The sequence below is a fragment of the Macaca nemestrina genome, chromosome 6, assembly GCF_043159975.1.
Source record: "Macaca nemestrina isolate mMacNem1 chromosome 6, mMacNem.hap1, whole genome shotgun sequence".
Classification (NCBI taxonomy): domain Eukaryota; kingdom Metazoa; phylum Chordata; class Mammalia; order Primates; family Cercopithecidae; genus Macaca; species Macaca nemestrina.
The window spans coordinates 37,733,401-37,747,557 of NC_092130.1; the positions used below are offsets into that span (position 1 = coordinate 37,733,401).

The 14,157-nt window shown below is 48.5% G+C and overlaps 2 protein-coding genes across 12 annotated transcripts in view; one reads left to right on the plus strand and one right to left on the minus strand.

The window, feature by feature from the left end:
• LOC105466962 (Rho GTPase activating protein 26) overlaps positions 1-14,157 on the minus strand; it is a 907,509-nt gene that overhangs the window by 545,690 nt on the left and 347,662 nt on the right. The window lies entirely within an intron of this gene.
• Positions 1-14,157, plus strand: part of LOC105466960 (fibroblast growth factor 1) — a 111,933-nt gene that overhangs the window by 12,851 nt on the left and 84,925 nt on the right. For 3 of the 10 annotated variants that reach the window (XM_011716187.3, XM_071097782.1, XM_011716180.2), the window contains one exon: positions 1,783-1,956. The exons of 4 other annotated variants lie outside the window; for them this stretch is intronic. The gene's annotated coding sequence lies outside the window, so the exon portion shown is untranslated. Of the gene's footprint in view, positions 1-1,782; positions 1,957-2,100; positions 2,420-14,157 lie in introns of those variants that run through there. 3 more of the 10 variants (XM_071097785.1, XM_071097781.1, XM_024788162.2) reach the window with 3 other exon arrangements.

Below are 14,157 nucleotides of genomic sequence, written 5' to 3' on the forward strand. Positions count from 1 at the left end.
CAACCACACAGTGCAGGCAGGTTAACCCGGGGTTAACCTAAAGCAGGGAGACCTGGTTTTAGTCACAACGAGGACTTTAACTAAGGGTACCACCTGAGTGAGTCTCTGAGTCTGCATCTCTGTCCTTAGGGTTTTTTGGGTATTTTCTAACTTTCAAGTCTATCATTTCACGTAGTTAAAAAGGGTTAACATGCATCCTACATCTAGCATAATGATTCTTTAATACTTGGAAATCCATTGTCCGAAATTTTTTTTTAATGATTCAGAAGGTCCTCTGGAAGCTTGCAGATACTCAGGAAGATTATTATGTTTTAAAGCAAATTATCAGTATCCTTTGCATGTGTAGAAGTGGTAGTTCATGAGGGTTCCAGTTAAGAGGGTCTCAAGAAATCAACATTTTCTGTACATTCGAGTCCCTTTTGGGAGCTGCTGCTTATCCGTGATTGGAGTTCTGTGATGATTGAGCCTCTAGCTCTTTACAGGACACGAGCTCCTTCTCCAAGGCTCATCCCTTCAGAAGGCACATGAATGTCTTCCCATACCCCCATGCTCTGTGGGGAATATGGGGAACAGACTGCACTTCCATCCTCCCTACACCTAAGCAACACCCAGAGGAGGTAGAGGCTGGGGAGCATATTTCTAGTTCTGACAGGTCGATCTGTACCTCCTACCTGAATCATCAGGTGGGCAGGCTTGTGTACATACATGGAAGCTCACACGTGCGTGCACACACACGCGCACACACACACTCACTCACTCATGCCTCCTGGGCTCAAACGCCTGCATAAGCAGGAGCGACTCTTCAATTATTGGAAACTATTAATCATGTTTACATTTGGTTCAGAAACAGCTCTTGATCCATATCCTTTCAGTCCACCTTATTCCCCACCTTCTAGCCAAAGAATTATTTGTCCAGACAGCTCCCTCCCTTCCTTACCCTGTCCTGGCCAGAAATCTGAAGAGGATGTCCATGGCCCACTGAAGAATTTCCCACCCCTGAAGTTGAGCTCACCTGAGGATTCACCTCATCCAACGGGAACAGGCTTCAACAGTGGAGAGGGAGGACAGAGCTGCCCCCTCTACAGCCCCTCCACAGTCCCAACCTGGATGGCTTTTGCCTCGATTGACTTTGCAAAATGCCATTTGTAGGGCTTGGCTCTGGGGATGGCACAGACAGACACACACATGCACACATACACGTTGCCACACACAGACACCTACACCCCATGCAAGGATGCCAGATGACAGAACAGAAAAGGCCTCCCTTTCATCCAGCAGCCTTCTGATTCCAGAGGAGAGTCTCCGAGCCACGACCTGCTGTTTCCCTGGCGACTCAGGCCTCAAAATAAACAGGATTCTGCTCAGACGGGCCAGAAGTCCATTCGGCTCAGACATTTGCCCCAAGACAAACCACGTTAAAATAACACCCAGGGTAGCTGCTGCCACCGTCTTCTGTCTCTACCTCCCTCCTGGCTGGCCAATGGCTCTGTGTTCCTGGGCCTGCTGCTGGCTGTCCAGAGTAGGGGTTGCTTAGAGCTGTGTGCATCCCTGCGGGTGAGGTGGGGGTGGGCAGTTGTCTAAAGGCAGGTCCCCTCTGCTGATAAACAAGGACCGGAGATAGACCTCGAGGCTGACGTTCTTGGCTCTCCCAGCCTGCCCCCGCCCCCCCACCTCGATTTCCCACACAGCCCTAGGGACGGGTAGCCAGCTCTGTGGCATGGTATCTGGAGGCGGGCCAGCAACCTGATGTGCATGCCACGGCCCGTCCCTCTCCCCACTCAGAGCTGCAGTAGCCTGGAGGTTCAGAGAGCCGGCTTGGGGCTGCTGGGGCGGCGGCTGCAGCACAGTGACAGTGACAAACACAGAGCAGAAGACACCAAGTGGATTCTGCTTCCCCTGGGACAGCACTGAGCCAGTGTGGAGAGAGGTACAGCCCTTGGCCTACAAGCTCTTTAGGTAAGAATCAGGGCATCTGATCTGGGAAACAGAGAGCAGGTTGTAGCTGAGGTCGTGTGTGTGTGTGTGTGTGTGTGTGTTATGTGTGTGTGTGTGTGTCCAAGTGCAAATGTAATGCTACTTGGAGAAGAAAGAAAATGTTTTAAAGCAGATAGCACTGGAACCAGGACTCCTGCAAGGGAATCTCAAGAAGCTCACCTTTGGCTGGGTTTAAACCGTGGTGCAGACTGCCCTGGGGGAAGGGCATGCTGATGTCACAGACATGTAAAAATAGCACTTCTAGCTTAGAGACTGCAAAAATATGAATGCACCATGCCGCCGCATTATCTCCATTCCTCCAGTGCCCGCCTGACACTGGCCCTGAATCAGGGCTGGACGGGGCAGGCATTTCTCATTTACTAAAGTGCTGGATGCGGCCCCTGTGGTTCGGCAGAAGCAGAAAGCTGCGGTGAGTCTGGCCGTGGTGAGTGGCTAGCATTATCTTGCTGTGTCACACCAGCTCTCTCTTGGGAAGCCTGGATATTCAGCTGCCTTGGAAAAGCTGTCCACATGGTGGGCAGCTTAGATTTTATTAACCTTTTGATATAAAAGTCAGGCTGAAGTTTAGGATTATCTGGGCATGTCCGCTCAGGGTTCTGGTAGGGTGGTATTCCCATGGCCCCATGGTCACTCGGATTACTTCTTTCCTTCCCTTCTGATCTTGGAATATCACATCCTCGTTTCAGTACCCCTCCGATGGGCACCAGGAGAGAAGGAGTCAGAATGGGCAGATTCTCTGGCACATACACTATCCACACCCACATCGCAATTACATGCCAAAGGTATGCAAGGCTGCTGCAGAGGAGCACTTCAGAAATTCAGCCTTCCAGATACTGGGATGGAAATTTCAGGCATTTAGTCAAGTACCCACTTTTCAGAGACCCAAGGGAGACCCCTCTCAGGCCCAAGGGCTCATTCTGCGTCAGCAGAATTCCAACACTCCATGATTCTCTAGCTATGTTACATCCACCCACGCCACCGCCACCCCCATTTGCCTCCCTCCTTGCTGCACTGGTGACCGGTACTTTTCCTTTCATTCTCTACAGGGATGCGATTGTTTACGAGTTAGCTCCCCGACCCAGTGGGAGGATGCAAGCATCCCGGCTGAGGGCGAGCCAGGCTGCCCCTCCGCCAGCTCTGTGTAACTATGAGCCAGCAGCAGTGGCATCAGGGCTGAAAGAAGTGGGCCTTGCTTTGGGAAGTGGTGTCTAGTGAAGGGTGGCCAGCAGTTTACCGGAGCTGTTTGTCAGTGTGGGTGACTGAGGATTTTGGTGGAGACTCTGATTCACAGTCACAAATTCCCTTTTCCTTTGTTTTCTTTGTGTTGGTCTTTGAGGGCTTCCGAGGAAAGTCCCCTCTTGAGATGTAGATCTGAAGGCAAGATCACCAATTTGCTGTTGGCAGAAGGACTCAGAGAGATTTTCTTCTGTTGCCCCGGCCTTTGTTAGTGTGGATAAATGGGTTTGCAAATGAAGTATGTAATCCAAAGCAAAGTTAGTATGCAAAACGTTAAGAGAAAATACAATGAGTTTCTTTTAAACTCTCTCTCAAATCTGCTGTTTACATATGACTTGACTGGTTCTGCAAAGGATCAAGGAAGCCATATCTGGTTAAGTGGTTTGACTTCACAGGTGAGTAGCACCAGCCATGATAACATATTCAGTGGAAATAGTGGGCGGACATCCATATGCTGTATCTACATCCAAGGGACATCTCATCCCGGGACAGTGCAGCTGCTCACTTCGGTGACATGCATTCTGTGGACTGCACATAAACTATTAAGGATCTTGGGACTGCTGTTACAGGAAAGCGATCCAGACCCCAAGAGAGGGTTCTTGGATCTCAAGCAAGAAAGAAGTCAGGGCGAGTCCGCAGTGCAAAGCAAAAGCACTTACTTTCTTTTTATTAGGAAAGTAAAGTGGTGAAAGCACAGCTACTCCATTGACAGAGTAGGGTGTTCCCGAAAGCAAGAGGAGGAACACGTCCATCCTAGGTACCATGCTCATATATATAGGATTTTAAAAAGATCATAGGGAGATGTGCTCTGCTACAAGGGCTTGTGATAAAGGGTTAATTTTCTTTTTCTTTTCTTTTCTTTCTTTCTTTCTTTCTTTTTTTTTTTTTTTTTTTTTTTTTTTTTTTTTTTTTTTGAGACAGAGTTTCGCTCTTGTTGCCCAGGCTGGAGTGCAATGGCACAATCTCAGCTCACTGCAACCTCCGCCTCCCAGGTTCAAGCAATTCTCCTGCCTCAGCCTCCCGAGTAGCTGAGATTACACGCATGAGGCACCATGCCTGGCTAATTTTGTATTTTTATTAAAGACGGGGTTTCTCCGTGTTGCTCAGGCTGGTCTCCAACTCCCGACATCAGGTGATCCATCCGGCCTCCCAAAGTGCTGGGATTACAGGCGTGAGCCACTGCACCTGGCCTAATTTTCTTAATTACTATATTTTGCAAGAATCCATATTATTATCTTTAAAGCAAAATTAGGAATGCCTTTGTTCTCAAAATATCGGGCTATCTGGACACCCCCAAGTCTGGGTCTGTGTGGGAAACATTATCGATCTAGTTCCTTAACTGTAAACGTCTGGAGTCTAGGAATGCCTAACTTTCTGGGAATGCAGCCCAGCAGGTCCCAGCCTCATTTTCCTAGCCCTCACTCAAGATGGAGTTGCTCTGGTTCGAACGCCTCTGACACTCAGCCTGTGTGCTAGCTGCCAGGGGTTAGGTATTGTGCAGAGTGGAAGACACACCCATTTCCACCTCATTAAATAAGCATTGCATGGCTAATGCAGTATCCCTTGATTTAAGGTTGCTGGAAAAATAATCTGAAGTCATTTGTGCCATAGGCATACCATGCTTTAGGTAAATCTAACATCTATACATGTGGGTGAGAGTACTTTTTCTGAAGAAAGGGTTCACTAATCAAAAAATGTTCAACTACCAACAAGGTGTCCCCATCTTGAGATATGACTGGATCCAGCCCAAACAACCACAGAGAAGGGAGGGGACTGATTGGGTGGGAAGGTAACAGAGAATGGGCCTGGGCTGACGTGTCCAACTCAGCGGAAAGATAAGTGAAGGAGTCCAAGGTACAGGAACAAGAAAAAGCATCTGGGCCAGTGGCCTACAAGGAGAGAAAAGGGGAGGGAAGGAATAGCAATTACTTTGATTATTAAATACACCATGGTTTAAACCTAGCCAGAAGTGAGCTTCTTGAGTTCACTTGCAAGAATCCTGGTGCCAATGCTATCTGCTTAAAACATTTCTCTGGGCCGGGCGCGGTGGCTCAAGCCTGTAATCCCAGCACTTTGGGAGGCCGAGACGGGCGGATCACGAGGTCAGGAGATCGAGACCATCCTGGCTAACACGGAGAAACCCCGTCTCTACTAAAAAATACAAAAAAAAAAAAAAAACTAGCCGGGCGAGGTGGCGGGCGCCTGTAGTCCCAGCTACTCGGGAGGCTGAGGCAGGAGAATGGCGTGAACCCGGGAGGCGGAGCTTGCAGTGAGCTGAGATCCAGCCACTGCACTCCAGCCTGGGCGACAGAGCCAGACTCCGTCTCAAAAAAAAAAAAAAAAAAAAAAAAAAAATTTCTCTGTTTTTAACTTTTTCCTTGTTTCCCCCTTTGCTTTTTAATAATTAATTTAGACTACTCAAGAGAGGGAGTGGCTGGGTGCGGTGGCTCACGCCTGTAATCCCAGCACTTTGGGAGGCTGAGGCAGGTGGATCACGAGATCAGGAGATCGAGACCATCCTGGCTAACACGGTGAGACCCCGTCTCTACTAAAAATACAACAACAACAACAACAACAAAAATTAGCTGGGCGTGGTGGCGGGCACTTGTAGTCCCAGCTACTCGGGAGTCTGAGGCAGGAGAATGGCGTGAACCCAGGAGGCGGAGCTTGCAGTGACCCGAGATCACACCACTGCACTCCAGCCTGGGTGACAGAGCGAGACTCAGTCTCAAAAAAAAAAAAAAAAAGAAAAAAAGAAAACAGAGAGAGAGAGGGAGCATAACACATTAGCTAAGTACATAGATTCTGTAGCTGGGCTGCCTGGGATCCAAATTCTGCCAGTTATTAGTCCTGTGACCTTGGCCCTTGGTTTCCTCATCTGTAAAGTGGGGGTAATAAAGTACCAACCTTGTTATGGAAGGAATCAAATGAGTAATGCCCTTATCAGCACAGGGTCCAGCTCACAGTGAGTACTGTGTATTTGCTATTATTATTATTATTATTCAAAGTTGAGTTCTGAAAAGGCTGCTTTGGCCAGGTGTGATGGCTCATGCCTCTAATCCCAGCACTTTGGGAGGCCAAGGCGGGTGGATCACCTGAGGTCAGGAGTTCAAGACCAGCCGGGCCAACATGGTAAAACCCCATCTCTACTAAAAATACAAAATTACCTGGCATAGTGGCACACACCTGTAATCCCAGCTACTTGGGAGGCTGAGGCAGGAGAATCGCTTGAACCTGGGAGGCAGAGGTTGCAGTGAGCCGAGATCACACCATTGCACTCCAGCCTGGGTGACAAGAGTGAAATTCTGTCTTAAAAAAAAAAAAAAAAAAAAAAGAAAGAAAGAAAGAAAAGAAAAGAGGAGAAAAGGCTGCTTACAAGTCTATTTGTTCCAAAGCCCAAAGTGACACTCTATGAGTGACCCCTGGTGCCACTGCTTGGGTAGCTGGGAGGCACGTTTGCTTTGGCATGGAGCTTTGTTCACATGCATGAGCATTCAGACATAGAACAGCTTCTGAACTGGTCCCCAACATTTATTGAACCCTTGCTGTGTCTAAGCACTGTGCTTGGCTGTAAGTGTATCACCTCACTCAATACTCATTACAACCCTGCATATAATAGTAGGGGCTGTTATAGATGCAGGAATTGAGGCTTGGTGGGTGGGATGTTTGGCTAAGGTCACACAGCTACCAAGTGGCAGAGCCAAGCTTCATACCTAGGCTGTCTAGTGAGCCTGTGCTCCTCACTGGTAGGCTGTATATGGTTTGGGGGGATTATGAGAGGTGTCCTGAGAGGCACATGGAGCTTGGTGACAGGAATTCAGCACCAGATGATATTGGAAGACCCTAGAAAGTAGGCCAGAATTTGGAAACTCTGCTAAGAGATGGCAGGACTTTAGCTTGGGCCACAGGTAGAATCTCAGCCTTGAGGACCTGTAGCCTCTGGGATTGGGTCTTTGGGGCAAGACATGAACGCAGGCACTGGGGTACAGTGGGGCTACGGTTTTTCTGACCAGGTAGTAGATGGTGCCCAAGAACAAAATAAACAGAGTGCCTAACAACAGAGCCCTAAGCACAGCAAGCGTGCTGGGCCAGGGTGCCTTATAATCCTTAAGCCTAAGGCCAGAGGTCATCTTGAGCTAAACCTGAGGTCAAGATTGGGTAACCTCAGCTGTGGGGAGAGGAAGAATAGATAGTCCAAAACTAAGTATCTGAGCACAGTAAAATTTACAATAATGAAAACAATTTGATTGCCAATGCAACCCCTCTAAATAGTATATTTAAAATGTGACTTACAGAGATTTGTTTTATACCTAATTGCTCAAGACCGTCTCCTGACTTTGTCCAAGGAATGCTGGTGATGAGAACAGGTGTGAGGGGCGTGCCTACCTGGCACCAGGGCTGAGTCGACATGGGGTATTACTCATGGACATGACTCATCTCTGCTCCTCCAGGACCTGTGGTCTTGTCCAGGGGTTTTCAAATTTTAACATGCATAAGAATCACAGGGGAGCTTATTTAAAAATTAGGTTCCTGGGTGCTCCCCACAATTTTGATTCAGTGGCTTCATGAGGGACCCAGGATTCTGCATTTTCTGGGTGGGGCCTAGGTAATTCTGATGTCTTTGGTCCACAGACCACAATTAAAGAAGATCAGGTCTGGCCGTTGCTCGGCTTCCTTTCTTGTTGTGACTATGAGAGGGAACACAGAGTTGTGTGGACTCAGTCATGACAATTACCCTCTTCTTTGTCATCACTTCTTCCTGAATTACGTAGTGAGACTCCCCCCCCCAATTATGATAACAATAACAACACATTTGGTACATATTGAGTTATTATGTGCTGGGTAGAGTGTGAAGCCCTCTGCTTGGGCAATTCTCTCATTTAATCTTCACAACCATCCCATAAGTGAGGTATTACTATTACCCACATTTTATGAGCAAGGGAAAAACCTCACTGGTAGTAAGTGACTGAGTGGGGATTTGAACTCAGAACTAGCAGCTTACCAGAGCCTAGATGTGTAACTAACTGCTAGGCCGTTCAATGATAGTTTTAGCTCCTGTCAGTACCACCCTCCTTTCTCATTCTTGGGTAGGGTGTCTTTCTCCAGTTGCCATTCCTGTCATGCCCATCCCATACCCAGACTCCTGTGTCATTTCTTCAGAAGACGTGTCCAGTGTTTCCTTATTTTTATTTTTTTATTTTTTTATTTTTTATTTTTTTTTTTTTTTTGAGACGGAGTCTGGCTCTGTCGCCCGGGCTAGAGTGCAGTGGCCGGATCTCAGCTCACTGCAAGCTCCGCCCCCCGGGTTTACGCCATTCTCCTGCCTCAGCCTCCCGAGTAGCTAGGACTACAGGCGCCCGCCGCCTCGCCCGGCTAGTTTTTTTTTTTGTATTTTTTAGTAGAGACAGGGTTTCACCGTGTTCGCCAGGATGGTCTCGATCTCCTGACCTCGTGATCCGCCCGTCTCGGCCTCCCAAAGTGCTGGGATTACAGGCTTGAGCCACCGCGCCCGGCCTCCTTATTTTTATTTCATTCAATGAGTCGAAGAGGGTTGGGGCAATGGACATGTGATGGTAGGTGTTAGGGTTGAATTGTGTCCACCCCCAAGTTCATAAGATGAAATTCACCCCCCATCCCCATTGCCTGAGAATGCAACCTTATTTTGGAGATAGGGTCTTTACAGAGAAACTCAAGTTAAAATGAAATCATTAGGGTGGGTCCTGCTCTACTATAACTGGTGCCCTTATAAGAAGGGGGAACTTGCATACAGAGACATGCATAGAGAGAAGACAAAGTGAGTGGACATAGGAAGAAGATGGCTATCTACTAGCCAAGGAGAGAGGCCTGGAACAAATCCTTCTTTCATAACCTCAGAAGGAACCAACCCCACTGACACCCTGATCTTGGACTTCCAGCCTCCAGCACTGTGAGAGAATAAGTTTCTAGTTTCTGTTGTTTCACTTACCCAGCCTATGGTGCTTGTTATGGCAACCATAACAGACTAACCCTGTAGGAAGCCAGATTCCTAGGTTCCCCCACTAGGCCCATGGCTCTGGGGTGATCTGGTTGAAGGCCTACACGTTATGCAAAGGTTTGGCAAATTGGGAACAATAAGTAGGCCCAAGGCCCAAGAGGGAAGAAGAAATGAACAGAAAGAGTGAAGAGGAAGGAAGGAAGCAAATATAAAGAAAATAAAAGAAGGGAGGCTGGAGGAAAAGAGGAGAGGGACAGGGGATTGGGATGGGCCTACTGAGGGCCATGTCAGGTTCATTCAGCTCGGCATGGATGCCTCCTGTGTGCCAGAGGGCATGCGAGACACTGGGCTACAGCAGTGCCTGGCCAAGAGCCCCCACCTTCATGAAAGTTAGAGGCTAGATGGGGGTACACACATCAATCAAGCAGCAATTCTACCAGGTGGTCCTGAAAAACCACATGGCAGGGCAGCTTGACCCCAACAGGGGGTCCGGGAAAGCTTCCATGAGGAGGTGAGGCTTGGGTTGAGGTCTGATGGATCGGCAGGTTTCAACTGGTGGGGGCAGAGTGTTTCAGGTGGCAGGGAGAGGAGCATGCACAAAAGTTGCCTGGCATGAGGAAGCCTGGCATCACCAAGGAGCGGGAGGAAGGCCAGTGTGGCTGAGTGCAGGGACAAAGAGGCAAGCCAGAACCCAGGAAGCAGGCGGGGTCAGACTGTGCAGCCATGCTGAGGATTTAGTTCCTTAAGCTGTGAGCCCTAGAAAGCCAGGGGAGAAAGTGATCCGAAGTAGGGCGTTCTCTCATTTCAACGAAGGTACCGATGGGCTAGAGAGGCAGATGGCAAGGTTCAGCAGTGGGTCAGCCGTGGAGAGAGACGTCAGGTTTTCTGAGCTCACACCCCCAAGGTTGGCTGCATGGCCATTAGGGAGTGAAGTTCCAGGCCACTCCTCAAAGTGTTTCAGCCATAGTCCTTCCTCAACAGAGTATGCTCTAGGCATTTGCAATGGCTCCATTGGGAAGGGTCTGAATAGGGACTCTCCTGTCAGTACAGCTAATTAGTAAGCTGGGCAGCTGGGCCAGGCTCAGACTGCAGTGGACTAGGCAGCCCCTTCTTTGGCATTATTTGGAGGACACAGAAAGGTCTTGTAAATCTAGCCTCTGCTTTGCCTGCCTGTACTTTGCCTGAAGTTGCAGGAGCAGGCGTGCATTCAGAAGGTGACTTATTCATCTTCTTGGCGAATGGCAGAGATTAGTCCAGGCAGACCCCCTGAGAGCACCAGGGGAGAGAATGGGTGGAGACTAGCCCAAAAAGGGGCAGAGGGAGCTGAAAGGAGGAGTGCAGAGGACCTGAAGCCCAATTTGCCTTTTTCATGATGTCACCAAGAAGCAGCAAGATAGGACTGGGGCTGCAGGTGAGGGAGAGTCCCAGCTTGGTGTGTGCAGCCTTGCAGGTGCCTGAATGACTCCATTCCAAGGCAAACACATCCATCGCTGGGGAGCTTCTCAGCTGTTGTTGGCATGATCCGTATGTAAAAAAGTCTGCATATAAAACCAAATGCCATGCCTTTACCACATACCCCATCTGCCACAAAAAGAATTCCTTTCTCTTCCATTTGAGCAGAGGGACTGGATTTGGCTTAGCAAGGATGAGTTCCTGAAGCACACTATAAGGGAGAGTGGTGATTTTCAGGAAGGTGAGAAAGTAGACAGGAGGCCTCTTGGGGGGCAAGATCCCATCTGACTCCCACCCATCCCACATCTCCCCACCCATCCAGCCCCGGGCCTCCTGTCTGTTTCTCTGCTGTTCTGGGCCCTTTCCTGACTCTCAGACTTTGCAACTGCTGTTTCATCTGCCTGGGATGCTTTCCACCCAGTTCATCAGGTAGCAGGCCTCTTTCCGTCCTTCAGGCCCTGCCTCTCTTGTCAGTTCCTCCAAAAGTCTTCCCTGTTTCTCCCCTCTGACTTCTTTTTCCTTCATGCCGCTTACCCCAATTCATAATTATCTTGTCAATTTTTAAAAAAAAACTTTCTATTACCCATTCTCCCCCTTAGAATATAAGCCTCATGAGGGCAGGAACAAGACCCTGTCTGTTTTGTTCCCTGCTATATTCCCAGTGAATAGGACAGAGCCGTGCCACAGAGTAGGTACTCAAATATCAGTCTAATGAATGACTGAGTGAATCACTAAATGTTGGGAGTGTTAAAGCGAAGACTCAGGACAGCAATAGGACCTTCTACCCTCTGTCACCCCTTATAGCTCTGGAAAGGGGCCTGGAAAGTAAGGCTGAGACTTTTGCATCAAGAGCCTCTCACCCTAACTCAGGTGGGCTGGCCTCTGCAGTTCCCAGGACCCTATGCTATGTGTCAGCTGCTCTGGCTTAGTCGGCTTAGTGTCATCTCTTCAGAGAACTCGCTTCGGAAGCCTGGAAAAATCCACCCTACTGGTATTATTCATGCTTAGAGATGAATAACTTCTTTTGGCTGATGGGCATCAAAGACAAACAAGTGATGTCAGGCACGCAGAAGGGAGACATGGATCCAGCATGTTCCAGCCCTTGCACCCATGGAGACAGACAATGTAGCTCATCTCTGCCTTCCCCATCAGTCTGATGGGAATAGTGGAAGCAGTTTGCATTGATTAACCAATGTGTACAAAGTGCTGCACCAGTACCTTTAAGGACATAAAGAGCTTCTAGGAAACAAGACTCTTCTTATCCTTCCTCAGAATATCTATCAGAATTAAGAAACAGCAACTAAAGGAAAGTTGAGAATGAATGCTCCAGAGTCGCTCCCTGGAGTCTACACAAGCAAATTCAGCAGCCCAGAGAAGAGAGCTGCTGCCTGGGCCAGTCCAGGCTTTTTGCAGTTGACTGCATTGCCTTTGGTGATAAGGTGGTATTTGTTATAGGAGCAAAACATTCCTCCTTGAGCCTTGATGGTTTTGTTTTTTTGTTTTTTGTTTTTTTGTAAGAATGGGGATCTTTCTAAATGGCAGAGATGCAGGGTGACTTCAGAATGGTTTCTTTCAAATGAGAGTTTCTTTCCAAGGATTAAATCTTCACTCAGTTGGCCACACAAAGCTCACTGCCATTCTCCCAGGCTGGTCCTGGGATGTCTTAGCTGAAGGCGTGTGAAGCAGAGCCCTAAGCTTCTTGGAAAGTGAGCTCACACAGAAGAAGACAGGAATTCTTCTGACAGTTCTGACCTATCTCTCATTAACCTTTCCCTATTTCAGAGCCACAGCCTATGGCACTCTGGTAGGGTAGCATGGTGGTCAAGAGCGTGAACCCTGGAGTGGGACTGTCTGAGTGTGAACTCTGGATCTGACATTCAATAGCTGCGTGACCCTGGACAAGTTACACAACCTCTTTGATTCCATAAAATAGAGATAATAGCAGCAGTTCTGTCCTAGGGTTGTTGACAGGAAGATGTGAGTTAATACATCTAAAGTCTATCGTATATGCCCGCACTGCATCAGTGTAACTTGTTCCTATCTCATAGGGTTGGTGTAAGAATGTGGTGAGAGAATCCATGTAGAGTGCCTCAGATGTTTTAGCACACAATGCACAGCACCTAGTATTTGCTCAACAAGATATGAATGATTGTTGCTGCTGGCAAATTTTCCAGCAAAGGTTTTTTGGAAGTGTTCATGAGAATGTACTTGAACTCAAAAAATGGTACTAGGACATGGAGGTCACCTGTTTCCCTGCTGTTCCTCTATCAGCCTTTTGTTCCAGGGGAAGATTATTATCCTGTGCCTTTTAAGCACTTAAAATCCTCGTGTCAGGAGCCTAGAACTAGCCAAGAAAGAAATAGCCCCGTTAAAGAGGTTAAGCCCAGGGCAGACACAGGTTACTTGTTCAGCAGTTTTAAGCTGTAGATGTTCCCAACAAATGATTAAAGAAGAGTTGATTTCAATAGATTCGTTTTGCTCAACGCACAAAAAGGCTTTGGGATTCCCAACCAGCCAGGGGGTGTTTGGTTCCTCAATACACGCACTTTTTGAAAATTCTGCTCAGTGTTCCTTGGCAGTGGGCTTTGAGTTCAAATCATTTGGACATTGACTGCAGAGATAAAAGGACAGGCTAGTATAGGTGGTAAATTGCACAGCCGTTTTGCATTTTGGCTGCCCAATGCTCCACCTTCCCTTGTTGGGTTACCTTGGGTGGGGAACAGGTCCTCTTTACATTTTAGTTGCCTTCTCTATAAGAGCTCCTGTCTCAGAGGATGGTGGTGGAGGTTAAATTCAAGGTGGCATGTAAAGCTCCTAGCATAGCTGTCTCTTTTGATTCTTGTTAATTCTCTTCCCCTTCCTTTGTGGTCCTCCTGACTGCCTCAGAGCTGTGGATATGGAAAAACTCAGTGGTGATCAATGTTTTCAAGGTCTGAGAATATTCCCTTGCACCAGGTGACCATGAGCACATCACTTGGCTTCCGCGCCAGCACAGAGAGATGGATTCTGGGAAGGGGTCCAGGTCGCAGTCTGTAGGAGGGGATGCTGGCAGCCCCCACACTCCACTCAGCCCATCTTTTCACCAAGGGAGGCCAGAATATGGATTTTTGCTTGCTGCTCCCCTGGGTTGTTAGGCCTCTCATTAAGGCCTGAAGATTGATTTTCTCCTATACAGAAGGTGGACCTCTTCCTGTCCCACTCTGACCCTCCCTAAGGCTTCCCCACCTCCCACTGAGGTCTGAGGGTTTAATACACAGCTGGTTCAGGGTGGATCCAGATGCATGCGGCGCAGGGGGGAGCGTTTCCAAGGCAATGACCGAGTTGTTTCTAACGACCCATTGACCTGACCCTCCCCACCTCACACCGCCCCTGAACCGAGCCAAGCCTTTGGAGGGCGGCTTCACCTTGGGATCTCTGGCTGCAGCCCTACTGTGGTGGGAGGTTCGGCTCCCACGCTGGATGGGCCCTGGGGGAGGTCAGAGGGAGGGTGAGCCAAGGAA